This window comes from Tasmannia lanceolata, unplaced genomic scaffold (genome assembly GCF_043159265.1).
Source record: "Tasmannia lanceolata isolate RefF3 unplaced genomic scaffold, GAP_Taslan_0.1 ptg000013l, whole genome shotgun sequence".
Taxonomy (NCBI): domain Eukaryota; kingdom Viridiplantae; phylum Streptophyta; class Magnoliopsida; order Canellales; family Winteraceae; genus Tasmannia; species Tasmannia lanceolata.
In genome coordinates, this window is record NW_027518690.1 from 3530520 (window position 1) to 3542658 (window position 12139).

Below are 12139 nucleotides of genomic sequence, written 5' to 3' on the forward strand. Positions count from 1 at the left end.
CAAACAATGCAGATGCGGAAAAGAAGTAACATGCTATAGAAATTTAGCCAATGCAGAAATTGATAGGAAGCAAATCATTTCTACATAAGCTTAAATAAGAAAATACATTCTTTTACAAAAAAAAAGTTCCAACTACTCGGTTATGCAGTTTTCCGCTTTGAAATCAATGACTAAGAATATAAATTTCTAAACACTTGGTTTTGCAGTTTTCCACTTAGAAATCAAATACTTAACAGTCTTCTCTGTGGCCAATTTCCAACCTTATTGGCAAGTATCATACCCAAGGCGAACACTCGTTTGCAGGACTCACAGGTCCTAAAGTGCGCAATGTAATAATATCAATAGCCAGAGGACTCCCTACTGGCCGCCCGAGATCAACCTTACGGGCAGATAAAATTTGACCGGTCTACGTGATCACGTCCAGTGTACTGACCCACTGGCAGGTTGGGCACTTGATCCCCACCAGAGATCAACCTTACTGGCGGAATCCATTCCATACCAAGACTGTATACAAATATAGAGAGAAGCAATTTAATGTTTGCAATACCGTGCCATAAATTTTGTAGACGTTTCAAACCATTGGGGGCTCCCCCGTTCCAAACCATTGAAACCATATCATATATAAAATGCTTTTCAATAGTGTTTCATGAACTTGAGTTTCCAAAAATCATTTTACTCACAAAGCTCTTTTCTTTTATAATTAAGGAAGCATGTTAAGACTAAAGCATTTCATGGATAATGACAATTCAATCATTTGGAATGACATGCTAAAAGAAAACAGTGAGAAACCTTTTCAAAACAAGTTCCATGTAATGAACTGTAATAAAAGCTTGCAACAAATCTAAGTACATGGAATATACGTAATACACTGACATAGGGTAGGATCACCTACCTTATGCACTATCTCCAGAAATTTCCTTTGCAAAGGTCAAGTCCCACAAAGATCTTCTTAGAGCGTAGAGAGATGTGATGTAAAGTAAGAGGCTGAAAGGAAATCCAAACCTAGAGTTATATAGGACTGTTGAGGTGGGAAAAATACACTCATAAATGTTAGTTAAAAGAACTGTTTGCAATAGTTTCGCTTTCTAAACTTGTGGCTATGAAAGCAAGGCACATGACCATTAATGGGTTTTCGAAACAAAGGGGTAGTTGGTGATGGAGAGAACTTCCAAGAACTGGTTTACTAATGCTAATGACAGCCTCAATGGGCATCAACCTAACGACTAGTAGTGGGCTTTGGAGATTAAAGCAAATAAAACAAGGGCTGCTGTCAAGTAAGAATGTGTTGTTGGCTGATCAAGAAATGAGCAGCCAGCTAGCTTGTGTTAAAGGACATCAAGGTAATGAGATTGGTTGATACAACTAAAAAATATAGTGGGGCTGCCAGGTTGGAATCAAGGCAAAGAAAAACATAAAACATGATGTAGGATTTTCATTTTTGTAGCAGTGTACTAACCTGGATTGCAATGCGAGAAGAGATAGTAGATGTTGCCGTCACTTTGTCCTATTGAAGCTTGAAGAGATGCTGAAATTGTGAGAGGAAAGACTCTAATGGCTGGCGACGATTCAGCAATATACTTGTTGGAGTTTTGACTAAAAGCGGCTACTTTTGCAAGTGCTACGAGTTCAAAAAAAATTCTAAACTTTTGCAAGATGTTTGATCATTAAAGACAAGGACAACAAGATGGTGGAAAGTGGTTTATTTACCGGGCAGCAATAGCAGTTTGCAGAGGTTCTAGGACTGGTTTGCCATGGTTTCCAGGGCTGATTATAGACTTCGAAAGTGCTGTAGAACTCGGTCTTGTAGGAGAGTTTCAATCATCCCGATGGCCTCAAACACCACCTATATTCCTTCTTTCTAAAGCCCACAAACAACCAACTTTCATGTAATGAACAGAGGAGAGTGGAGAGAAAAGGTAGCAGCGTAGGAAAGTTTCAAATTTCCATACGTTTGAGAAGAGTAATAGTCTCAAAATCATTCTTGGTGCTGATATGTAAAGTAAGAGTAGTAACCTACCAACTTTAAGCCAAGTAAAAGAAGGAAAGAAAATCTCAGCCGTGTAGGCACTCCTATAAATAGAAGGGATGAATTCCAGTCTTCTGTCTTTACTAAAATAAGGATTTCTACTACATTAAGAAAAAGATCCATAATAATATACTCATATGGAACGTTCCCACATAAATAGAGGTGCTTCCCTTTTTGGTTTGCAAGGTGCCAACTCAATTCAATGCATTAGGTTGGTATAATTCCTAATTAGGCTTAATAATTCAAGAGGCATGGATCGTTTACTTAGCCTCTTACATTCTCAAAATGGTTTGAATTTCTAATGTGGCAAAATTCTGTAGGGTTTCTTTTCTAATTTACCCACCTAGTAACTGATAATGACACCCCATTATATGCAAATACCCATATGCTCACTATGATAATGACACCCGTTTCAAACAAATAGTTGTAAGTTAAAAATTGATAACGACACCCATTAGAAAACAAATAGCTAATTTGATAAGGACAACTATATATAAAAAAAATTTATTACTTGGGACCGGGTATTACATTAACCGTTGTTAATAATTTTTTGGAAAAAATCCCTCATGTTGTACCCTTCTCTTGACCACCTTGGCCTAGGAGTTTGTCTTTTATGTTTATATATCTCTCACTATTTAAAAAAAAATTGGAAAAAAAATTAAATATATTTTTTCAATGTCTACCACGACCATTGATTAGTAACTGTCCCCTAATACTGATTTAGTTTAATGTTAAACTGAAGGGTGAAGGGTGAAGGGTGCCCTTGCAAAAATCCAGGGCAAACACGCTTGTCATTAGATCCAAGCTAATCAAACATGCGTTTATAACCATTTAGGGGCCATTTGGATACGCGGATTTTAGAATCCTAGATTTCATCAAAATTGTAGCTAAGAGACAAGACAAGAAGTGGACCAGCCGTCGTTTTTGACTTGTTTTTTACTTCTCACCCTTCTTTCCGACAGCAAGAGAGTAGCAGATCCTCCCATTTTTCTAGGTTTTAGAAATCTTAGGAGAGATTTCTAAAACCTGGTTTTTGAACTTTAAATCCAAGAAATGCTGCCAGGACAGCGGCGGCAGCTTGATCATGAACCCTCTTTTACACTATTTTCAAACTAAAAACCTGGATTCTAAAATTTGCGGTTTGGATTCGCAGATTTTAGAATCCACATTTTTAGTTTGAAAACAGTGCAGCGTTTCTTAGATTTTAAGTAAGAAATCCAGGTTTTAGAAATCTCTCCTGCATCCTGAGATTTCTAAAATAAACATGGGATGATCTGCTACTCTCTTGCTGAAAGAAACAAGGGTGAAAAATCAGAAAACGACGGCTGGTCCACTTCTTCTCTTGTCTCTCATCTACAATTTTGAAGAAATCTCGGATTCTAAAATCCGCGTATCCAAACGGCCCCTTACAATTCTTTAAATTTAGCATTCCTGTTCTTATTATTACAAGAACATGCTCTGTTAAAACTTAAAAGTGGCTTTAATAAAGGAGGACAGCTTTGGCTCTTAGCCCACACCTCTCTTCCTCGCTTTGGCTTCGTGCTAGGGTTTAGGGCAAGTTGGTTTTTCTCTTCATACACCATTTTCCCTAGAATACACAAGACATACCCCAGGATTTTCATTAGTGTGCAAAGCTTAATCTCTCTAAACTATGCTGAAACTAGACAGCAATACAACTTTACTAACAGGGTGGAAATATCACTTCACAGAGTTAAAATGCATTAATGTCATATTTTAGGTCCTGTCTAGGGCTGGAATCTTCCACACTCTGAAGTCTGGGTCGTCTTCTTCTTCTTTTTTTCTTGTAAGACCATAGAATTATATAAAGGAGAGCCTTTGTAAATTGCTCTTCAATGCATTTTTCCATAATTGTAAACATTAGTCTACAAAGTGCTTCATCTAGTTTTGGTTATCTCCTACACCTTTGTACTTTAGACGGGTTTCTTTTAGACTTGTGAGACCTACACATCTCTGTTCTTCCATGAGATGACCTCTTAGATCATAGCGGCATTGGGTCTTTATTTTTCAAATGTTAATGATTTTACATAGCGTAATCATATCTTGATTTTATTTTTCACCCTTGGAATCATTACATGGATACACATTTTCTATCAGCCTATCATCATCCATTTCCATCTTCATAGTGTAAAAGCTCCTCTAAAGCTGTCCGTGGCAGCTATCTTTGTACTTCACCTTGCGTAGGTGACTTTATAGAATGTAACACACTCTCTCTCTCTCTCTCTCTCTCTCTCTCTCTCTCTCTCTCTCTCTCTCACACACACACACACACACACACACACACAACACATGAACACGTTCAACTGTACATAAAGGTTCTTAAAATATAAGAGAGTAAGAGAGATAGGCTCTAACAACATGCAATAATTTTTATGATAAAAGAGAGGAAACTTGGTGAATTACATAGAAATTTGGCTCAATTCATACTGGCCTCTTCTTGAATCCTTCCAAGCATTTGTTTAACAGCAGTTGCGATTTCATCAACCAAAGTAAGCCCACTGTCATCCTCAACCTACATGAATGGAGGGAGTTTGATTAGTGAATTATATTGAAGTATAAATGATCAAATAACACCAACTCTACTTAAGCTTTTGGACTGATTAATTATTTCACTTGGTATCAGAACTATTGCCTCACGGCTCTGGGTTCGAAATCCAACAACTATTTGATAATAAAAATCCACATGCACGGCCAACCCAAAAGAGAGGCTACATATGTCATGTGTACGGCCGACCAAAAAAATAATTGTGGCCACATGTGAGGAAGAGTGTTGAAGTATAAATGATTAAATAACACCAACTCTTAACAGATACGCTTTTAGAATAGTTGGTTGTTTCACAAACTATTCATGGAAAAGAATAAGAACACCAGAATAAAATAGTGAGAGAAAGGTGATTTTTTTTAACCTTGATAGTGATAGAGTGGAGAACCATTTGAACAATGGTGGTTACATTGAGATGAAGAACTGTGAGATGGATGTTTTGCAACCCGGCCACCATTTTCAAGAGCTGCTTAGGCCACCTTTTTTAGAGTACTTTGAGGTTGGCATGACTTTCCACCATGGTTACTTCAATATCGGCAATGGAGGAGCGATTCCCTGCCACCATCTCATTCGTCGAGTTGGAATTCACTGAGCAAGAGGAGAACTGAGGGAAGGCAACGAAATTGGTGAAAGGAGAGGTGAAACCTGCATCTGATTGTTGTGTTTTTCTCTTTTGAGCTTCAAGAGATTGGAGAAGTTGTTGAAGCTTCTTAACGAAATTTATAGCCCCTCCAATTATAGATGCTTGGTCACTCTGAGAAGTCAAAGAGAAACAAAACAACGAGAGCTCGAGGATTAAAACATTACAAGTAGATAAAGCATGATTGTAATATAAGCAAAGTGCTCTATATAAGCACTAATTATGCCTAATTGTAATCAAACAAGATTAGTGAAAGTAATCTTTTTGTAAGTGCTCTATATAAGTACTGATTGTGCCTAATTGTAATCAAGTAACATTAGTGAAAATAATCTTTTTCATGGTATCATAGCCGGGCGATCGGAGCCTGCCCTGGTCACAACATCGAGCGTGTTAAAGTATAAAAGATTAAATGACACCATCTTCAACAGCTCAAGCTTTTGGAGTAATTGGTTGTTTCACATGGTACCAGAGCAAAGGTCCTATGTTCAAAATTCCTCCATACTAAAATTCCACATGTAATGGCCAACCCAAAAGAGGGGCCACTTGTGCCACATGTAGGCCAATCCTAACAAGAGGGGCCACACGTAAGGGGGAGCGTTCACGTATTGAAGATTAAATGACGCCATCTCCAACAGCTTAAGCTTTTGGAATAATTGCCTGTTTCACATGGTATCAGAGCTGATTAAATAACTCCATCTCCAAAAGCGTAAGCTCCGGTGCCATGTGAAACAACCAATTACTCCATAAGATTAATGCATAGGGTTCATTACTATCTGTGGTAATAGAATTCCCCATGGTACAACTATTGTAGTCATTCGAGCTCACCTCATCGACAGTATGTGCACCTCCTTCGTAGTTAAACATTGTCAGCTCAACTCAACTTAACTAAACCTTTGTCCCAAGCTAGTTGGGGTCGGCTAATGAATCTTTTAGAAAATTTACACGAAGAAAGTGAACGGATCTACCCGATTCAAATTGACTAAGTCTAATCTTGACACTAGCTGGGTTCGTCTACATGGATCATTTTCTTCCATTCTATCCTATCCAAGGTCTTGTTCTCTGTTATGTTCCTAGCTCTCAGGTCTTTCCTTACTGTCTCTACCCAAGTTGTTTTCGGTCTTCCCCTACCTCTTTTTACTCCATCAACTTGGCATGAGTCACTTCTTCTCACTCGAGCATCCAAAGGCCTACATTTGATATGTCCAAACCATCTTAAGCGGTACTCACTCATAGTTAAACATTGTCATGACAAAAAATGTAGGTTAATAAAAGGTTAGGGGTCATATAATTTCAGACATTAATCTCCATTTGACGGATATGTATTATACTCCCGAAAAAGAGAAGAAGAAGAACTTTAATTGCGATTGAGCTTCTTGATCAATGGTCAAGGATTTGTTCTTCACCCGGGAGGTCGGAGGTTAAATCCCAGCTTACACACAAAAAGAAGAGAAGAAGAAATAGGAGAAAGCTTTAACTCCTAATTGCATTAGGATGCGGTCTAATTCTCGTATATTTCAATAGATTTTACAACTATGTACACACGAACGTATGGGTGGGCTCATAGCTTCAGAACAATTGAATATCACCCATATCAATTTGAATTAGAATAACACTTTGGAGTGTATGTAGAGGAAAATTTTAATCCATACGGCCTGTTTGGATTGCAAGAATTATATATCTGGACAAGTTTGGAAAGGAAAATATTCCTAAACATTTCTACTTTTTGAAACACAAAAAACATAACTTGAAGCAACCCTATTCAATTGTTATATTGGAGGACCTTCGATTTATAAGAATATTTTGGGCTTTCACCGGCATTCATGAGCGCCTGTGAAAACACGGATGAATGCCGGTGTAACGAAGGTTTTGCCGATCGTTGGTAAACACAGCGTCCCTAAAGGGTTACACCAACGTTCAATAAAAAACGTTGGTGAATATCTTTACACCGATGTTTACGACCGTCCCAAAAAAGTTCTTAAATGCTGGAAATTACAAATTCACCGACGTTGGTGAAAAATAGCATTCACTGACGGTATTCTAGCGATGGATAAAAGGCTTAGTCTTTACTCTCATTTATAAAACGTCGGAAACTTTAGCAACATATGTCGGCGAAAATAATAACACTGCCGGATTCCATGTTTCACTTACGGTTTGTGACCGTCAGTGATTGTTATATCCACCGACACTTTCATTTAAACGTCGGTGAATATTTTATTCACCAACGTTTTTAATCAACGCCGGTAAATATGCATTTTTTACTTCAATTACAAATAAACCCCAAATAGGGTACAAGAACCTGCTAATTTTGACGTACATTTAATACCTGCTATTCTGTCACACATTCACATTCAATCCCATTAGAGAGATGTGTGGATCAAATATAAAAGGTGGCACCTTGATTATGCACATGTATTCGTTGGCACTATATAAAAGAAATAGGTTCCATTTATTTATAGGGCTACAATATTTACACCCCATATTTCCCAGTATGTCCTGCCCTTCGGTTTGTCTTTTCTTGGAAATGACTTCATTTTCAAGAAAAAAGATACATAAAAGATGGAAACGCATGAAGACATAGAAAAGGAAGTGGAAATATTATTTTTCATTATTTATATTGCAAACGAAGATAATGCTTGCGTCTCTTAGCCATTGCTGATACATAAAAAGGGATATATGCAACGCGTATAAAGGTTCAATAGTCATAAACATAGTAAGGGATTTGTTAGGCAATTTCGTGGAAAGCCATTTCCACTACAAGAAAAAGGGCTTTCACCGGCGTTCATGAGCAAATCCCAATAAAATAGATCTGCCCCACTGACGAATGCTCTTGATAAAATATTCCGATCAAAATTTAATTCCCAAAAAAGGTCGATGATGACACCAAACCATAGCGAACAAAAGAAAATACACATAAACATGCACACACTCATACAGACATACATATGCATATGATGCTGACATTTCATTTGGGTGACACAACTTATAAACGTTGAGGAGTATTCACCAATAAGAGTATGCAAGAAAGAAAATAAGCTCTAAAAGCTCCAATTGCCATGTGCCCCTGTGGCAATTTCCAACTAGGAAACATGTAATATAAAGACCAGCAATGTGGGTATGAAATAAAATATATCCCACATTTCCAAGTGACATTACATACTTCAATAAACTAATGAATATATAAAAGCTGGGTGGAGTTCACTTTTAAGTCATGTTAAGTGGTTCCATAGGTATGTTTTTTTATAGAAAATAGTATACAATTAAACCCTAGATTGCAGTCTAGAATTTTGAAGATTTCAAAAGTATACAATTAATTCCCTCATGTGAATTAAAATGTTCACAAGCAGTCCCACAGTTGAGTTTGAATGCAGCCAAGCAATCAAACAAATTATTGTATAAAATTATATGGAAAATGATTGAAGTTGAGTGATTCCATCAAGAAGAAACCATGTATGAATGAAAACAAACAAAGTCGTTATTAACAGACCTCGAGCAAAACAGAAACATGGTTTAGAAAATATGAAATAATTACCTCTTGTCCTGATATTTCATTAGAGGGAACAGAAGGTGGTGTGATGGGTTTTTCATTTTTGGGTTGGGGATTGGCCTTTGGTCTGAATTATCTGAAAAAGAATAAGACACAACATACATGAAGCCACTTCCAAAAGAAAAGGAAGTACAAATAGATCTTATATGAAATAAAAAGAAGATAAAAAAAATTGCCCATTAATTCACCTTTCGATATGTTGTCTTTGGTCCTTATTGCTCTGAAGTAGAAGTTAGCCTTAGATTATGGAACGCTAGGCCACTTCTTTAGTTGAGGATCTGTCATCATATTTTCACTTGGAAACTATATTTCCAACATTCCAAGAAACATTTAAGTTACATACAAATAAAATCATAGAATTGAGGGCAGCTCCTTCGCATTACAAATTCAGAGATGATTACCTTGCCTCCTTTGGAGCAGTGTTGAAGAACACAAAACTTACGAATTTCAACCTTTAAAACGAATTTCTACCTTTAGAGCAGAGTTGAAGAACACAAAACTTACATATATACACTGAAAGCAAAATATGTTCCAAAACATAAGGATGACAAAGTCAAATACAATGCACTAAAAAAAGAGGCAACAAAAGCCACAAACATAATAAACATTGTCTCAAGATAGCCCGTGAAACATTAACTCCGAACTGAATACGTAAGAAACATAAAGACAATGTCGATCAGGTACTCTGGGCTCATCTAACATGATAAAGAAAGGGAACACAAACAGATATCGAATCAAAAATCAATATACTTGTCGATGTAGTAGTTATGATCATCATTCAAATTTCAATCTGTCCTCGTATGTAAAGTACTTACCAAGAAGGACGGCCAAGCGATTTCTCCTCCTAAAGCATCTCCAATACATTCATTGAGTTCGGATTCTCTCATCAGAGGCTCTTTTGGCGGCAATGCAGCCGTGATCTGCACCTCAATGAAAAACTGTCTTAATGGCTGCCCGTTGACTAGATGTGTCCGATCAACGCTCTTACGAATGATGTGCGCCACTTCAACCCCCTCATTCGAATGCTCAATAAGGTAACCTTAGAAAATGAACAATGATTAGGAATAAAAAAAAAAAGCAGTTATTTATTAAGAAGAAAACCAAGACTAGATTTATATTAAAATTCAACGACATTTATACCCAATCGTCAGTGAGGTCTCTATGGCTATCAGAGGAGGTTGCACGTGATTGTGACGGAGTCGGATCGTCGGGAGGCTAACATATAACAAGATAGATACATAAAGGTAATAGTGGCCTAGAAGAACTATTTACTGAAATAATTAATGACTTACATTGATATTTTGGACGTACTAGAAATGAGCTAAGAGTACCGACAGCTATCGTTCCATATTGGCCTGATTTTGTTCCATTTGGGCCTTCTCTCTCATACCTACCACCTCGTTTGTGAGTTGCTCGTTGGCCCTTTCAAGTGATGCAACCCTCTCTTGTGACATCACACCACTGCGCATAGAGCCAAATAATACATTAGGGGTAGGCCCGGGCCCCATCATGTGCACTCTGTCGCGTCTCTCGACACCAAATATCCAGCCAAGGCTGTCATCTGGGGCGGGTGCTGGGCTGATATCGGGATGCTGATATTTGCTGTGTTCTGTAGATCATGTCCCTCCAGATAATATTACCTAATTAGTCATTGAATTATATGCATATCATGGATATGACGAAAAGTGAACTCTATTATGATATTATATTGAGAATAGTATTTCTGAGCTAGAGCTAAGATAAGCTTATCTGAGCTTGAGCTCAAAAATAGCTATGGGCCCACATTGTTGGGTGATCCAAAGCATTCATTTGGAAGCCCCTATCATGGATAGGGTGTCCACAAAAAATCAGCTCCATAGGATCATCCTAACCCTTCAATTTATGGAGGGGAAAATGAACAGATATTGTTTCTCCACAAATTTGCCCATTTTTACCTCCACAAATGGAAGGATTAGGATGATCCTATGGACCTGATTTTTGGTACATAGACTATCCATGATAGGGACTTATAAATGAATGCTTTGGATCCCCCCCAAACACTTGGGCCCACATGAATTTTTTATGCTCGAGCTCAGAAACACTATTCTCTATTTTATATATATATATATATATATATATATATATATATATGGGAAAAGTGATTGTGAGCGGCCCCTGATGTACTTCATATTTGAAGGAATGAGGTAACTAGATTGCCACGGACAGTGCAGCTTGGTGTCCCAAGTGATGAAAAGGGGCACATTTATCATTTCCCTTACTAAATATTCAAAACTGTCATAACTTAACGGGTTTAGAAATCACAAAGAGAAGGTCGATCAAAGCAAATTTGAAATCCCTTGAACGAAGGTCTAATCTATCCCAAGCCAAGCCTCGGGTTGAGGAGGGTCAGCCCTAAATTAACCTGCTGGTAAATCTCGCAACCCTAAGCCAACCCAACTAACCTGATTTGCTAAATGGGGTTGGGTAGGGTTCGGTTTGGCTTGGGGCAAAAAAAAAATAGAAAAACTATATATAAAAGAAACCATTAACACATAATTCTCAAAATCACAATAAAATCAGAGGGAAGATGGTTGGGATTGGATCGGATCCAGTTGCCCAAAGCCTCAGCCCTAACCCAAACCGAAATTAAATAGGATTGACTTTTCCCAACCCTAACCCAACCCAACTCAAGAAAATGCCAACCCAGCCTGAGCTGTAATCCCAACATTGTTCCCGTCCCAAGTTGAGGCATGATAGATTAGTGGCCCAATGGATCCAACCGCATAGACAAAGTTGTACTGCTCTACACAATTTAGTAGGGTTGCAACTCGGGTCAGGCGGGTCGGGGTTTTTCCAAACCCTACCCTGCCCAAGAAATTATCTCGGGTTTGGTGTTTTTTACAAAAGCCCGAGATTCAAAAACCCGGCCCTACCCGTGATAGTTTCTCTGGTCGGGTTGGGTCGGGTTTTTTCTCATTTACGCGGAAGTATATGTTAATTTTTTTCACTTATTTCTCTAAAGGATTCATTTAGCCGACCCCAACTAGTTTTGGACAAAAGGTTTCTTGGGTTGAGTTGAGTTGTACTAAACCTACTGACACGACAATAAAAAAAATAAAAAAATAAAGAAACTAAAAATGTGTACATTATTTACTCGCCTAAAACCCTCTTGCTGAGCCATTTCCCCTCCGCTGACGAGTGCACGGGTCCTTTTTTTTCTGTCCAGTGTTTGTACTTTGTCATTATTGGCCGTGCCTTCTTCCTTTTCCTATAATCCTATCTATAGTTTGCTGTTTGAATTTTTGTGATGAGTAGAAATTTGGAAGTAGAAAACAAAGTAAAACTAGACGAAATAGCATTCGGGTCGGGTTTTTTTTTCCGTCAAACCCA

The 12139-nt window shown here is 37.8% G+C and overlaps 1 pseudogene; it reads right to left on the reverse strand.

The window, feature by feature from the left end:
- Positions 1-4460: 4460 nt before the first annotated feature.
- On the reverse strand, positions 4461-10239 carry LOC143890594 (transcription factor bHLH94-like; annotated as a pseudogene).
- Between the last annotated feature and the right edge of the window lie 1900 nt (positions 10240-12139).